This window comes from Panulirus ornatus, chromosome 3 (genome assembly GCF_036320965.1).
Source record: "Panulirus ornatus isolate Po-2019 chromosome 3, ASM3632096v1, whole genome shotgun sequence".
NCBI lineage: Eukaryota > Metazoa > Arthropoda > Malacostraca > Decapoda > Palinuridae > Panulirus > Panulirus ornatus.
The window spans coordinates 1,421,960-1,438,426 of record NC_092226.1 but is presented as its reverse complement, the minus strand read 5'-3'; the positions used below and the strand labels follow the sequence as shown (position 1 = coordinate 1,438,426).

Here is a 16,467-nt window from a genome sequence, read left to right as displayed (position 1 = left end):
AGGATTTCCAGCCCCCCGCTCCCTCCCCTTTTAGTCGCCTTCTACGACACGCAGGGAATACGTGGGAAGTATTCTTTCTCCCCTATCCCCAGGGATTATATATATATATATATATATATATATATATATATATATATATATATATATATATATATATATATATATATATATATATATATATATATATATATTTATTTATTATCATTATTTTGCTTTGTCACTGTCTCCCGCGTTAGCGAGGTAACGCAAGAAAAAAGACGAAAGAATGGCCCAACCCACCCACATGCACATGTATATACATACACGTCCACACACGCAAATATACATACCCATACATCTCAACGTATACATATATATACACACACAGACATATACATATATACATATGTACATAAGTCATACTGTCTGCCCTTATTAATTCCCATCGCCACCCCACCACACATGAAATAACAACCCCCTCTCCCCTCATGTGTTCGAGGTAGCGCTAGGAAAATACAATAAAGGCCACATTCGTTCACACTCAGTCTCTAGCTGTCATGTAATAATGCACAGAAACCACAGCTCCCTTTCCACATCCAGGCCCCACACAACTTTCCATAGTTTACCCCAGACGCTTCACATGCCCTGGTTCAATCCATTGACAGCACGTCGACCCCGGTATACCACATCGTTCCAATTCACTCTATTCCTTGCACGCCTTTCACCCTCCTGCATGTTCAGGCCTCGATCACTCAAAATCTTTTTCACTCCATCTTTCCACCTCCAATTTGGTCTCCCACTTCTCCTCGTTCCCTCCACCTCTGACACATATATCCTCTTTGTCAACCTCTCCTCACTCATTCTCTCCATGTGACCAAACCATTTCAAAACACCCTCTTCTGCTCTCTCAACCACACTCTTTTCATTACCGCACATCTCTCTTACCCTTACATTACTTACTCGATCAAACCACCTCACACCACATATTGTCCTCAAACATCTCATATCCAGCACATCCACCCTCCTGCGCACAACTCTATCCATAGCCCACGCCTCGCAACCATACAACATTGTTGGAACCACTATTCCTTCAAACATACCCATTTTTGCTTTCCGAAATAATGTTCTCGACTTCCACACATTCTTCAAGGCTCCCAGAATTTTCGCCCCCTCCCCCACCCTATGACTCACTTCCACTTCCATGGTTCCATCCGCTGCCAAATCCACTCCCAGATGTATAAAACACTTCACTTCCTCCAGTTTTTCTCCATTTAAACTTACCTCCCAATTGACTTGACCCTCAACCCTATTGTACCTAATAACCTTGCTCTTATTCACATTTACTCTCAACTTTCTTCTTACACACACCCTACCAAACTCAGTCACCAGCTTCTGCAGTTTCTCACATGAATCAGCCACCAGCGCTGTATCATCAGCGAACAACAACTGACTCACTTCCCAAGCTCTCTCATCCTCAACAGATTGCATACTTGCTCCCCTTTCCAAAACTCTTGCATTCACCTCCCTAACAACCCCATCCATATACAAATTAAACAACCATGGAGACATCACACATCCCTGTCGCAAACCTACATTCACTGAGAACCAATCACTTTCCTCTCTTCCTACACGTACACATGCCTTACATCCTCTATAAAAACTTTTCGCTGCTTCTAACAACTTGCCTCCCACACCATATATTCTTCATACCTTCCACAGAGCATCTCTATCAACTCTATCATATGCTTTCTCCAGATCCATAAATGCTACATACAAATCCATTTGCTTTTCTAAGTATTTCTCACATACATTCTTCAAAGCAAACACCTGATCCACACATCCCCTACCACTTCTGAAGCCACACTGCTCTTCCTCAGTCTGATGCTCTGTACATGCCTTCACCATCTCAATCAATACCCTCCCATATAATTTCCCAGGAATACTCAACAAACTTATACTTCTGTAATTTGAGCACTCACCTTTGTACAATGACACCATGCAAGCATTCCGCCAATCCTCAGGCACCTCACCATGAATTATACATACATTAAATAACCTTACCAACCAGTCAACGATACAGTCACCCCCTTTTTTAATGAATTCCACTGCAATACCATCCAAACTCGCTGCCTTGCCACCTTTCATCTTCCGCAAAGCTTTTACTACTTCTTCTCTGTTTACCAAATCATTTTCCCTACCCCTCTCACTTTGCACACCACCTCGACCAAAACACCCTATATCTGCCACTCTATCATCAAACACATTCAACAAACCTTCAAAATACTCACTCCATCTCCTTCTCACATCACCACTACTTGTTATCACCTCCCCATTAGCCCCCTTCACTGAAGTTCCCATTTGTTCCCTTGTCTTACACACTTTATTTACTTCCTTCCAAAAAAATCTTTTTATTCTCCCTAAAATTTAATTATACTCTCTCACCCCAACTCTCATTTGCCCTCTTTTTTACCTCTTGCACCTTTCTCTTGATCTCCTGCCTCTTTCTTTTATACATCTCCCACTCATTTGCATTTTTTCCCTGCAAAAAACGTCCAAATGCTTCTCTCTTCTCTTTCACTAATAATCTTACTCCTTCATCCCACCACTCACTACCCTTTCCAATCTGCCCACCTCCCACGCTTCTCATGCCACAAGCATCTTTTGTGCAAGCCATCACTGTTTCCCTATGTACATCCCATCCCCCCCACACTCCCCTTACCTCCTTTGTTCTCACCTTTTTCCATTCTGTACTAAGGGTCTCCTGGTACTTCCTCACACAAGTCTCCTTTCCAAGCTTACTTACTCTCACCACTCTCTTCACCCCAACATTCTCTCTTCTTTTCTGAAAACCTCTACAAATCTTCATCTTCACCCTCCAGTTGCACCTCTCAGCACATTAACATCCAAAAGTCTCTTTCGCGTGCCTTTCAATTAACACGTAATCCAATAACGCTCGATTGCCATCTCTTCTACTTACATACGTATACTTATGTATATCTCTCTTTTTAAACCAGGTATTCCCAATCGCCAGTCCTTTTTCAGCACATAAATCTACAAGCTCTTCACCATTTCCATTTACAACACTGAACACCCCATGTATACCAATTATTCCCTCAACTGCCACATTACTCACCTTTGCATTCAAATCACCCATCACTATAACCCGGTCTCGTGCATCAAAACTACTAACACACTCATTCAGCTGCTCCCAAAACACTTGCCTCTCATGATCTTTCTTCTCATGCCCAGGTGCATATGCACCAATAGTCACCCATCTCTCTCCATCAACTTTCAGTTTTACTCATATCAATCTGGAATTTACTTTCTTACACGCTATTACATACTCCCACCACTCCTGTTTCAGGAGTAGTGCTACTCCTTCCCTTGCTCTTGTCTTCTCACTAACCCCTGACTTTACTCCCAAGACATTCCCAAACCACTCTTAACCTTTACCCTTGAGCTTCGTTTCACTCAGACACAAAACATCCAGGTTTCTTTCCTCAAACATACTACCTATCTCTCTTTTTTTCTCATCTTGGTTACATCCACACACATTTAGACACCCCAATCTGAGCCTTCGAGGAGGATGAGCACTCCCCGCGTGACTCCTTCTTCTGTTTCCCGTTTTAGAAAGTTAAAATATATATATATATATATATATATATATATATATATATATATATATATATATATATATATATATATATATATATATATATATGGTTGTCCGTGGGTGGAAGGTGGGTAGACACTTTTCTTCCTGGAAAGTTAAGATGGCGTGAGACGTGCTCAGACGCAGTGTAATGTGACAAGCCAGTGGACACTGTGATGCAGGTCTGGTGGCCTCATATGGCCAGTGGACACTGTGGTGCAGGTCTGGTGGCCTCATATGGCCAGTGGATACTGTGGTGTAGGTCTGGTGGCCTCATGTGGCCAGTGGACACTGTGGTGCAGGTCTGGTGGCCTCATGTGGCCAGTGGACACTGTGGTGCTTGTGTTTGTGGCCCCATGTCATGCCCGTTCACACAGAGATCTTCAGCAAATTTAACATTAATGTTTAATGTTAATGTTTATTGTTTATGTTTTATATTGTTTTCGAAATATCTTTATTTGTGACTAAGATTTTACTGTTTGTTTTCTATTGACCCAAGTGATGTGGAACACTCAGATGAAGTATATACTCCGCTTATTTATACAACAAATTAGACTGATGACATTTTTGTTTATTTATCGTCCCTAAATCCACTTCCTGTGACAAAAACCAGGTAGAGGCAGGGGAAACACGAAGATTGTTCTCATTTCCACACATTCCATTTCCAGATATTGTATGTGATGGACTGACACCAGAGGCCACCATCACGAGCTGGAGCCACATGTGACGTCATCCTCTCCTAGTTATGGTTGCTCGTTCTTGATGGTTAGTATTGACATATTAATGACCTCGTGATCCTGCTCACGATCACTGGCATGACATGATGGCACAGCACAGCCTCCCTGATCTCAGCTGACAACATCATAATGTTGGTAGCAACCAGTGTTGACAGCTTGTTACGTTAGGCCACAAAGAATTAGTGTTACAGCTGGAAACTATAAAGAAGCAAGGGTGTAAATTCTTAAATAAAAAATCAACAGCATTGTTATCACATAGTAATAATAATAATAACAATAATGATGATAATAATAATAATAATAATAACAATAATGATAATAATAATAATAATAATAATAATAATAATAATAATAATGATAATAATAATAATAATAATAATAATAATAATAATAATTATGATGATAATGATAATAATAATAATAATCATAATAATAATGATAATAATAATAATAATAATGATAATGATAGATATGATGATAATGATAATAGCAATAATAATAATAATAATAATAATAATCTTTTCTTTTCTTTCAAACTATTCGCCATTTCCCGCATTAGCGAGGTAGCGTTAAGAACAGAGGAGTGGGCCTTTGAGGGAATACCCTCACCTGGCCCAATTCTCTGTTCCTTCTTTTGGAAAATTAAAAAAAAACGAGAGGGGAGGATTTCCAGCCCCCCGCTCCCTCCCCTTTTAGTCGCCTTCTACGACACGCAGGGAATACGTGGGAAGTATTCTTTCTCCCCTATCCCCAGGGAACAATAATAATAATAATAATAATAATAATAATAATAATAATAATAATAATAATAATAATAATAATAATAACAATTATGATAATATTAGTAATAATGATAATAATTATAATAATAATAATAATAATAATAATAATAATAATAATAATAATAATGATAACAATAATGATAACAATAATGATAATGATAATGAAAATAATGATAATTAGATAAGGATAGTAATAATAATAATAACAATGATGATAATAATAATCATAATAATGATAATGATAACAATGATTATAATAAAAATGATAATGATAATAATAATAATGATAATAATGATATGATAATAATAAAAATAATAATGATAATAATAATAATAATAATAATAATAATAATAATAATAATAATAATAATGATAACAATGATATTCAAATCATCAACATTTCAGAGAGATACAACAACTGATGGCAACTTACATCTTGGAAATGGGTCAGTAATTTGAGCTTACGACATAACAGTCTTTGGTGTCAGGTTAGAACACAGTAGGAACATTAGTATGACAGTCTTACAACATGGTAAGGAGTCGCTGGTTTCATATTACCACGCGGGCAACGGGCAGTTCATGTCAAAACTGTCAGAGCAATCGGGGATGTTAGGTTAGAACGGAGAACTGATGGTTTGAGCACAGAACACAGCAAATGTGACTGTCCCCATCTTTATACATGACCACAGACACGTGGTCCAGTGTAACACCATCACCATCAACAAGCCAATGACAATTACGGAATATTTGAATAACTGTTTGTATCATGATGTGCTCACTGGTCACGTCATCTGATGTGCTCACTGGTCACGTCATCTGATGTGCTCACTGGTCACGTCATCTGATGTGCTCACTGGTCACGTCATCTGATGTGCACACTGGTCACGTCATCTGATGTGCTCACTGGTCACGTCATCTGATGTGCTCACTGGTCACGTCATTTGATGTGCTCACTGGTCACGTCATCTGATGTGCTCACTGGTCACGTCATCTATTCTCTCATGTCTTCTATATTCACACTACGGCTACGTTCGTATGTTTCAAACTCACGTCACTGACTCCGTGAAAAGTCTGAAGTTCACAACACTGATTCTCCGGCGCGTTGTGTGCTCACAACACTTGCTGTCTGCGGAACGCTAAACACCGACTGATTCTCAGTTATTCTAAATTCACACGAGTGATTTTCTGTGGTGTCCTTGGCTTTCACCACTAAGTTTTAAGCTTCCAGTGCGGAATTTATGGTTTGTTCCATCCTGACAGCACTCCTGTCATCGTGTCCTAAACACATACCACAGACCCTGAATCTACACCACTCATTCTGTAGTGTAACACTGGCAATGTTGTGTTGTGTGGTAAGCCTACACCACAGACTAGCATGTGTTGTGTGGTAAGCCTACACCACAGACTAGCATGTGTTGTGTGGTAAGCCTACACCACAGACTAGCATGTGTTGTGTGGTAAACCTACACCACAGATTGGCATGTGTTGTGTGGTAAACCTACACCACAGACTGGCATGTGTTGTGTGGTAAGCCTACACCACAGACTGGCATGTGTTGTGTGGTAAACCTACACCACAGACTGGCATGTGTTGTGTGGTAAACCTACACCACAGACTAGCATGTGTTGTGTGGTAAGCCTACACCACAGACTAGCATGTGTTGTGTGGTAAACCTACACCACAGACTGGCATGTGTTGTGTGGTAAACCTACACCACAGATTGGCATGTGTTGTGTGGTAAGCCTACACCACAGACTGGCATGTGTTGTGTGGTAAACCTACACCACAGACTAGCATGTGTTGTGTGGTAAGCCTACACCACAGACTAGCATGTGTTGTTTGGTAAACATACACCACAGACTGGCATGTGTTGTGTGGTAAACCTACACCACAGACTAACATGTGTTGTGTGGTAAACCTACACCACAGACTAGCATGTGTTGTGTGGTAAACCTACACCACAGACTAGCATGTGTTGTGTGGTAAACATACACCACAGACTGGCATGTGTTGTGTGGTAAACCTACACCACAGACTAGCATGTGTTGTGTGGTAAGCCTTCACCACAGACTAGCATGTGTTGTGTGGTAAACATACGCCACAGACTGGCATGTGTTGTGTGGTAAACCTACACCACAGACTAACATGTGTTGTGTGGTAAGCCTACACCACAGACTAACATGTGTTGTGTGGTAAGCCTACACCACAGACTAGCTTTGGTTCCTCTCATTTGACTTCATCTTTCGTGTCAGAAGATAATCCACGGATTACATTGTGTTGTGATGATCATGTGTTATGAGGGTGTCCACGCATCACTGGTCAGTTGGACGCAACATGTAGACAACGTCTTGCCGGAGAGGTAGTTACAGAAGCTCTAGTTACAACCGCTCGTCGTGTCTGGTCGTTTGGCGCAGTGATCAGCGTGTACACCAACCTGACACAGGAACTGGTGAAGTCATTTCCAAGAACTGTGTAGCGTGATTCCTGCAGCATCACGTCCACGCGTCCTCTGTATAGCCTGCAGGCGCACAGGACGCGCGTGTAGCAGAGGTTTTCCTGTGTCTGTGTCAAAGTGAGGTCCTGGTACGGTTCCTGTACAGACAGACAGACAGACCCGCCTGACTGTGATACTTATGGCAGGTCAGTAGGTGAGGTAGACACCTCATCTTCCAGGGTAGGTACAGGGGAGAGGCGGCCGCTGTCGCCCGGTACACGGGAGGATGACTGACTGGTCGTAAGGGTCACAGTGGCTTGCAAGACCAGGTAGAAGGGTGGAATGGGTGGTTGAGGCAGTGGAATACCTGTTTCCTCATTAGCTGGCCGTAGCTCAGGTGAATCAGACCCCTGGAATGCTTGCTATGCTCCGGCTATGATATAATTAACATAATTTTCCTTGGCAGGAGAGGGACGGGTGTCCACGGGTTGGTTAACTAAGTTGGAGAGAAAGACACGAAAGTCGACTGTAGTAAATCGTACTTTATTTGTATCTTTGATGAATTTCCGTTCGTGAATTCGTTTGGCCGCCCTGGGCGTGAGGACAATTAACACCTTGGCGTGCGTGCAGGTGGGCGCGGGACGGCGGTGGCGCGCGCGGCCAGCAGTGCTCGGGTTGGTGGGCGCGCGGCTAGGGGGAGGAGGCGCGCGGACCGCCCACCGTGCCCGCCCACCTCCACGCCCCACACCACTCCACATTACAGGCTTCTCCCATCTTTCTTTCACATCTGCTGCCTGAAATTTAGCAGAGGATGAGCCAGGATGTGTGTAGGACGTAGGATTATCGGTTATGATGGCGGGGAAGGGTAATGGAGTAGGAGGAGGCAGTGTAGTGCGTGGAGCGGCCGCCAGATGGGGTCGGGTCCAGCTGGAGTTGAGAGAGAGAGAGAGAGTGCGGCGGGCGATACAGCGCCAGTCCGAGGCTGTGACCCCTAGTGACTAGGTGGAACCTCCTGCCGCTCCCTACCTGCCTCACACTTCGTCTTCGCTGCTCGTAAGTACACTTGGTGTAGTCTGTGTCTAGTGATGTGAAGGGCAGGGGCGAGCCCTCCGTCGAGTGTTGGGCCGCGGGAGGAGAGCACCCCCCGCAGGAGTCGGTGTCAGTTGTCAGGTTCGCGTTCCACGTCGGTGGGGGGTTGGTTGGTTGGTCGGGTGGTGCTCGCCGCTGGCCGACGCAGGTAAGGACTCCCGCCACACCGACTCCTCCAGCGTCGCCAGCATTTCGTGGCAGGTCTTGGTCAGCGGCAGTAGCAGCAGAGGGCGCCCCACGCGTCCGCCGGACCACACTCCTCCTGAGGTACGATCCTCCATCAGTTGGTGAGTCGCAGGGCTCGACGGGTGAGGGAAGGGAAGCAGGAGTCACCTGGTGACCCAGTCAGGTGCCTGCCACGTTCACCTTCAGGATAGTGCCACGCTGACCCCGGCTCATGGTTCTTCATGACCCAGCTAGGTGCCCACCACCTTCACCTCCGCTATGGTGCCACGATGACCCCGGATCATGGGTCACGTCAGGTGAATTAACCGATCATGTGGTCAGGCAGGTGTACAACACGACCCTCCTACCCTGCCTGCATCACCTGCACCTACCTGCCCTGCCTCACCTGCACCTACCTGCCCTGCCTCACCTGCACCTACCTGCCCTGCATCACCTGCACCTACCTGCCCTGCCTCACCTGCACCTACCTGCCCTGCCTCACCTGCACCTACCTGCCCTGCCTCACCTGCACCTACCTGCCCTGCCTCACCTGCCCTGCCTCACCTGCACCTACCTGCCCTGCATCACCTGCACCTACCTGCCCTGCATCACCTGCACCTACCTGCCCTGCCTCACCTGCACCTACCTGCCCTGCCTCACCTGCCCTGCCTCACCTGCACCTACCTGCCCTGCATCACCTGCACCTACCTGCCCTGCCTCACCTGCACCTACCTGCCCTGCCTCACCTGCACCTACCTCACCTGTGCCTACCTCACCTGCCTCACCTGCCCTGCCTCACCTGCCCTGCCTCACCTGCCCTGCCTCACATGTGCCTACCTGCCCTGCCTCACCTGCCCTGCCTCACCTGTACCTACCTGCCCTGCCTCACCTGCACCTACCTGCCCTGCCTCACCTATACCTACCTGCCCTGCCTCACCTGCACCTACCTGCCCTGCCTCACCTGCACCTACCTGCCCTGCCTCACCTGCACCTACCTGCCCTGCCTCACCTGCCCTGCCTCACCTGTGCCTACCTGCCCTGCTTCACCTGCCCTGCCTCACCTGCACCTACCTGCCCTGCCTCACCTATACCTACCTGCCCTGCCTCACCTGCACCTACCTGCCCTGCCTCACGTGCACCTACCTGCCCTGCCTCACCTGCACCTACCTGCCCTGCCTCACCTGCACCTACCTGCCCTGCCTCACCTGCCCTGCCTCACCTGCACCGACCTGCCCTGCCTCACCTGTACCTACCTGCCCTGCCTCACCTGCCCTGCCTCACCTGTACCTACCTGCCCTGCCTCACCTGTACCTACCTGCCCTGCCTCACCTGCACCTACCTGCCCTGCCTCACCTGCCCTGCCTCACCTGCACCTACCTGCCCTGCCTCACCTGCACCTACCTGCCCTGCCTCACCTGCACCTACCTGCCCTGCCTCACCTGCACCTACCTGCCCTGTACCTACCTGCCCTGCCTCACCTGCACCTACCTGCCCTGCCTCACCTGTACCTACCTGCCCTGCCTCACCTGCCCTACCTCACCTGTACCTACCTGCCCTGCCTCACCTGTACCTACCTGCCCTGCCTAACCTGCCCTGCCTCACCTGCACCTACCTGCCCTGCCTCACCTGCCCTGCCTCACCTGCACCTACCTGCCCTGCCTCACCTGCACCTACCTGCCCTGCCTCACCTGTACCTACCTGCCCTGCCTCACCTGCCCTGCCTCACCTGCACCTACCTGCCCTGCCTCACCTGTACCTACCTGCCCTGCCTCACCTGCACCTACCTGCCCTGCCTCACCTGCACCTACCTGCCCTGCCTCACCTGCCCTGCCTCACCTGCACCTACCTGCCCTGCCTCACCTGTACCTACCTGCCCTGCCTCACCTGTACCTACCTGCCTCGCCTCACCTGCCCTGCCTCACCTGCACCTACCTGCCCTGCCTCACCTGCCCTGCCTCACCTGTACCTACCTGCCCTGCCTCACCTATACCTACCTGCCCTGCCTCACCTGCCCTGCCTCACCTGCCCTGCCTTACCTGCACCTACCTGCCCTGCCTCACCTGTACCTACCTGCCCTGCCTCACCTGTACCTACCTGCCCTGCCTCACCTGCATCTACCTGCCCTGCCTCACCTGCCCTGCCTCACCTGTACCTACCTGCCTTGCCTCACCTGTACCTACCTGCCCTGCCTCACCTGCCCTGCCTCACCTGCACCTACCTGCCCTGCCTCACCTGCCCTGCCTCACCTGCCCTGCCTCACCTGTACCTACCTGCCCTGCCTCACCTGTACCTACCTGCCCTGCCTCACCTGCCCTGCCTCACCTGTACCCACCTGCCCTGCCTCACCTGCACCTACCTGCCCTGCCTCACCTGTACCTACCTGCCCTGCCTCACCTGCCCTGCCTCACCTGTACCTACCTGCCCTGCCTCACCTGCCCTGCCTCACCTGTACCCACCTGCCCTGCCTCACCTGCACCTACCTGCCCTGCCTCACCTGCACCTACCTGCCCTGCCTCACCTGCACCTACCTGCCCTGCCTCACCTGCACCTACCTGCCCTGCCTCACCTGTACCTACCTGCCCTACCTCACCTGCACCTACCTGCCCTACCTCACCTGCACCTACCTCACCTACCCGGCTGATAGTCGTGACGACATAGTGATAACAGACCCACCAGGACTTCACGTGGTGGGGGGTGGGAGGGGGGGAGTCTCAAATCACCGTGAACCATAATAATTTGTCATTGTGTGATAGGTGAAGCTGGTGTGTAGCTGGTGGAGATGATCGCACATGGTGTAAAGCTTTACTGACAAAGTTGTTGATGTGGTCCTGTAATGTGTGGACCAGTGTGTGACCCTCATCATACACCAACATTATTATTTTTTAATTGATCATATTTATTGACCGCCTTATACAGACAAAACCCTTCACTTGTGGTGTGTATGGAAGGTACCTGACCATGGGTAGGCGGAGGCATTATACAGCGTACAGCTGGTACAGTACGTGGACACTAGACGATGGGAGGCGGGGTCAGGGAGGTGTTGGCGTCAGTAAGGGAGGAGGAATGGTATTAATGACGTATGTGTTACACAAAACAAGACAAGAGGAGATACACATACATAACATCTTGTTGATAACTATGGTAATACAGGGATAGCTGGAGCAACATTTGTCTCTTACAATGTATACACAAACATATTACATGTACACTGAATATAAGTGTATACTTGGAAGAGGTCACACTGCACATACAGTGTAGTGTACAGTTCTTAGCTGACATCAGTAACACAAAGGTCAAGGTACATAACACGTAATATATGTACTTACAGAAGGTACATGTACTGGGCATGATAATATAAGAATATATATATATATATATATATATATATATATATATATATATATATATATATATATATATGAAATGTAAGGGCATTCATAGATAATTTTGGACACTGTCAGATTGTCTTCAAGAGTATTACTAGCAGTAAACACAAAGTTGTCAGATAAGTAAGCTTTGAGGTCTGAAATGAATGACTGATATTGGAACCTTGGCTGATATAGAGGTAGTTCATGTTCATCAGGTGCAGAACAGAGCCGTCACTCGCAATATTGAACACCATGGTGTCTCGCTACATGTACCTGTATCTTAGGTGTATTATGGTCGCTACAGTCTCGCTACATGTACCTGTATCTTAGGTGTATTATGGTCGCTACAATATCACATTCTCTGGTATGGGTCTAATGTATTCTGTATTCATGTGTCTTTAACCTTAAATTATCACTGAAGTTAACAATGCTACATTATCTGATCTTTTAAAATCCATCGAGGTTTTCGTGCAGATGCGGTATAGTGTGTGTGGTGACCAGACGTCACTGTGTCATGCTGAGGCTGGTTAGCAAACAGGCAAGCATGTTCAGCTGGAGGATCATCATGGTGATGACACTTGATCCGACATATACGTAGGTACTGGCTACGTAGGCGGCTGTTACCGACTCCAATAAACAGGGAGTAAGTGATGCACAAGGTTGTAGCATAGCTCCTTCCTTCCTTCCTGAGAACGTTGCGAGAGTGAGTGAGAGATGAGAGGCGAACATGTTTGTACCACCACCACACCTGCCACAATCATACCACCACCACACCTGCCACAATCATACCACCACCACACCTGCCATAATCATACCACCACCACACCTGCCACAATCATACCACCACCACACCTGCCACAATCATACCACCACCACACCTGCCACAATCATACCACCACCACACCTGCCACAATCATACCACCACCACACCTGCCACAATCATACCACCACCACACCTGCCACAATCATACCACCACCACACCTGCCACAATCATACCACCACCACACCTGCCATAATGATACATTACGAATCCACAAGGATATGCCACAGAGACCAGAATGGTATATCTCAAATACCACACGGATATACCACCAGGAGGATATACTATACCACATGGATATACCACCAGGAGGGTACACTGCATAATATCAGAGGGAGTCATACACCGGAATCCTCTTACACTACTACCTGATCCTTCTCTCTTGCGGCTGTGAAAAAAATGGCCAACAATTTGTCATTTACCTGGGTATGGTAGAGAGCAGCCTGGTCTGGCCTTATAATGACACTCGAAGCCACACCATCTTGCCCGTTTGCCTCTTATATGTATATGTATATATGTATATGTATATATTAAACGAAAGTACTCACCGTGTTTATTTTCTCTTTCCAGTGGTGATTGTGCGTATATATATATATATATATATATATATATATATATATGTGTGTGTGTGTGTGTGTGAAGCGTCTGGGGTAAACCATGGAAAGTTCTGTGGGGTCTGGATGTGGAAAGGGAGCTGTGGTTTCGGTGCATTATTACATGACAGCTAGAGACTGAATGTGAACGAATGGGGCCTTTGTTTTCTTTTCCTAGAACTACCTCGCACACATGAGGGGGAAGGGGGTTATTTCATGCGTAGCGGGGTGGCGATGGGAATGAATAAAGGCAGACAGTATGAATTATGTACATGTGTATATATGTATATGTCTGTGTGTGTGTATATATATATGTATATATACGTTGAGATGTATAGGTATGTATATTTGCGTGTGTGGACGTGTATATATATACATGTGTATGAGGGTGGGGTGGGCCATTCTTTCGTCTGTTTCCTTGCGCTTCCTCGCTAACGCGGGAAACAGCGTCAAAGCAAAATAAGTAAATATATATATATATATATATATATATATATATATATATATATATATATATATATATATATATATATATCGAGGATGTAAGGCATGTGTACGTGTAGGAAGAGAGGAAAGTGATTGGTTCTCAGTGAATGTAGGTTTGCGGCAGGGGTGTGTGATGTCTCCATGGTTGTTTAATTTGTTTATGGATGGGGTTGTTAGGGAGGTGAATGCAAGAGTTTTGGAAAGAGGGGCAAGTATGAAGTCTGTTGGGGATGAGAGAGCTTGGGAAGTGAGTCAGTTGTTGTTCGCTGATGATACAGCGCTGGTGGCTGATTCATGTGAGAAACTGCAGAAGCTGGTGACTGAGTTTGGTGAAGTGCGTGAAAGAAGAAAGTTAAGAGTAAATGTGAATAAGAGCAAGGTTAGTAGGTACAGTAGGGTTGAGGGTCAATTCAATTGGGAGGTGAGTTTGAATGGAGAAAAACTGGAGGAAGTGAAGTGTTTTAGATATCTGGGAGTGGATCTGGCAGCGGATGGAACCATGGAAGCGGAAGTGGATCATAGGGTGGGGGAGGGGGCGAAAATTCTGGGAGCCTTGAAGAATGTGTGGAAGTCGAGAACATTATCTCGGAAAGCAAAAATGGGTATGTTTGAAGGAATAGTGGTTCCAACAATGTTGTATGGTTGCGAGGCGTGGACTATGGATAGAGTTGTGCGCAGGAGGATGGATGTGCTGGAAATGAGATGTTTGAGGACAATGTGTGGTGTGAGGTGGTTTGATCGAGTAAGTAACGTAAGGGTAAGAGAGATGTGTGGAAATAAAAAGAGCGTGGTTGAGAGAGCAGATGAGGGTGTTTTGAAATGGTTTGGTCACATGGAGAGAATGAGTGAGGAAAGATTGACCAAGAGGATATATTTGTCGGAGGTGGAGGGAACGAGGAGAAGAGGGAGACCAAATTGGAGGTGGAAAGATGGAGTGAAAAAGATTTTGTGTGATCGGGGCCTGAACATGCAGGAGGGTGAAAGGAGGGCAAAGAATAGAGTGAATTGGAGCGATGTGGTATACCGGGGTTGACGTGCTGTCAGTGGATTGAATCAAGGCATGTGTATGGGGGTGGGTTGGGCCATTTCTTTCGTCTGTTTCCTTGCGCTACCTCGCAAACGCGGGAGACAGCGACAAAGCAAAAAAAAAAAAAATATATATATATATATATATATATATATATATATATATATATATATATATATATATATATATATATATCATTTTTTTTTCTCATATATATATTCGCCATTTCCCGCGTTAATGAGATAGAACAGAGGACTGAACCTTATACCACGAAGGAAAATCAAAGCACGGAAATTTGCATAAGCGCTTTCGTATATTTCAACACATCTTCAGAAACAAATAGTAACAAGTCACAATTAAAGTAAAATACACATAGACACCAGTGATGTTATATATATAAATTCGCCAGCTCCAAGCCAGGCAAAGGCTCTTGTGCATGAGAACCTGTGTGTTTTCAGAATACCATAACTGGCACAGGTCGGGCCGTGTGTGAGCAGGTAGTGTCAGGTATGTGTCTGGTGTGCCAGGTTTCTCTTTTATGATGATCAGTTTTCTATGTTTAATCCTGAGGTTTACTGTCTAGTGTGTTAAGACAAAACTAAGCGTTTCAGCATATTTGTTTAGGTGTTCATAAAAACCTTTCTGCTTAAATCTTGTTTGTTGACGGATTATAATTTGTGTTGTGTTTGTGGTTTTTGTGATATCAAGCGAGCCTCAGACGAACAGGTCAAGAATGTAACACGTTACTATGTGTCCTGCCTGTAGTAGGTCGTGACCCAGGTCACGACCATAACCAATGGCTGCAGGTGGTCATGTGTTCGTTCATGACTGAGAACGTCACGAGTGTGTCACTCGCCGATCCTTACCTTCATATGTGCCGTCCTGACGCATGGTCGAGCACTGCACTTATACTAATGATATAACATCATACTTTTCTTGTGCTCCTAGTGTGGCATTATCTTGTATCATCATCATGACGATGTTTCTAACTTCATAATCTTTATATACAGACACGTTCCGATAATCTTTATATACTGACACGTTCCTATAATCTTTATACACAGACACGGTCCTACAGTCTTTATATACTGACACGTTCCTATAATCTTTATACACAGACACGGTCCTACAATCTTTATATACTGACACGTTCCTATAATCTTTCTATACTGACACGTTATTGGATTACGTGTTAATTGATAAGCGCGTGAAAGAGACACTTTTGGATGTTAATGTACTGAGAGGTGCAACTGGAGGGATGTCTGATCATTATCTTGTGGAGGCGAAGGTGAAGATTTGTAGAAGTTTTCAGAAAAGAAGAGAGAATGATGGGG

At 46.0% G+C, this 16,467-nt stretch overlaps 1 long non-coding RNA gene across 1 annotated transcript in view; it reads left to right on the top strand.

The window, feature by feature from the left end:
• The first annotated feature begins 8,364 nt into the window (after nucleotides 1-8,364).
• The window catches only part of LOC139759979 (uncharacterized), a 246,397-nt gene continuing 238,294 nt past the window's right edge, over nucleotides 8,365-16,467 (top strand). Inside the window, exon 1 of the long non-coding RNA XR_011715190.1 lies at nucleotides 8,365-8,637. This is a non-coding gene — a long non-coding RNA (uncharacterized lncRNA). The remainder of the gene's footprint in view (nucleotides 8,638-16,467) is intronic.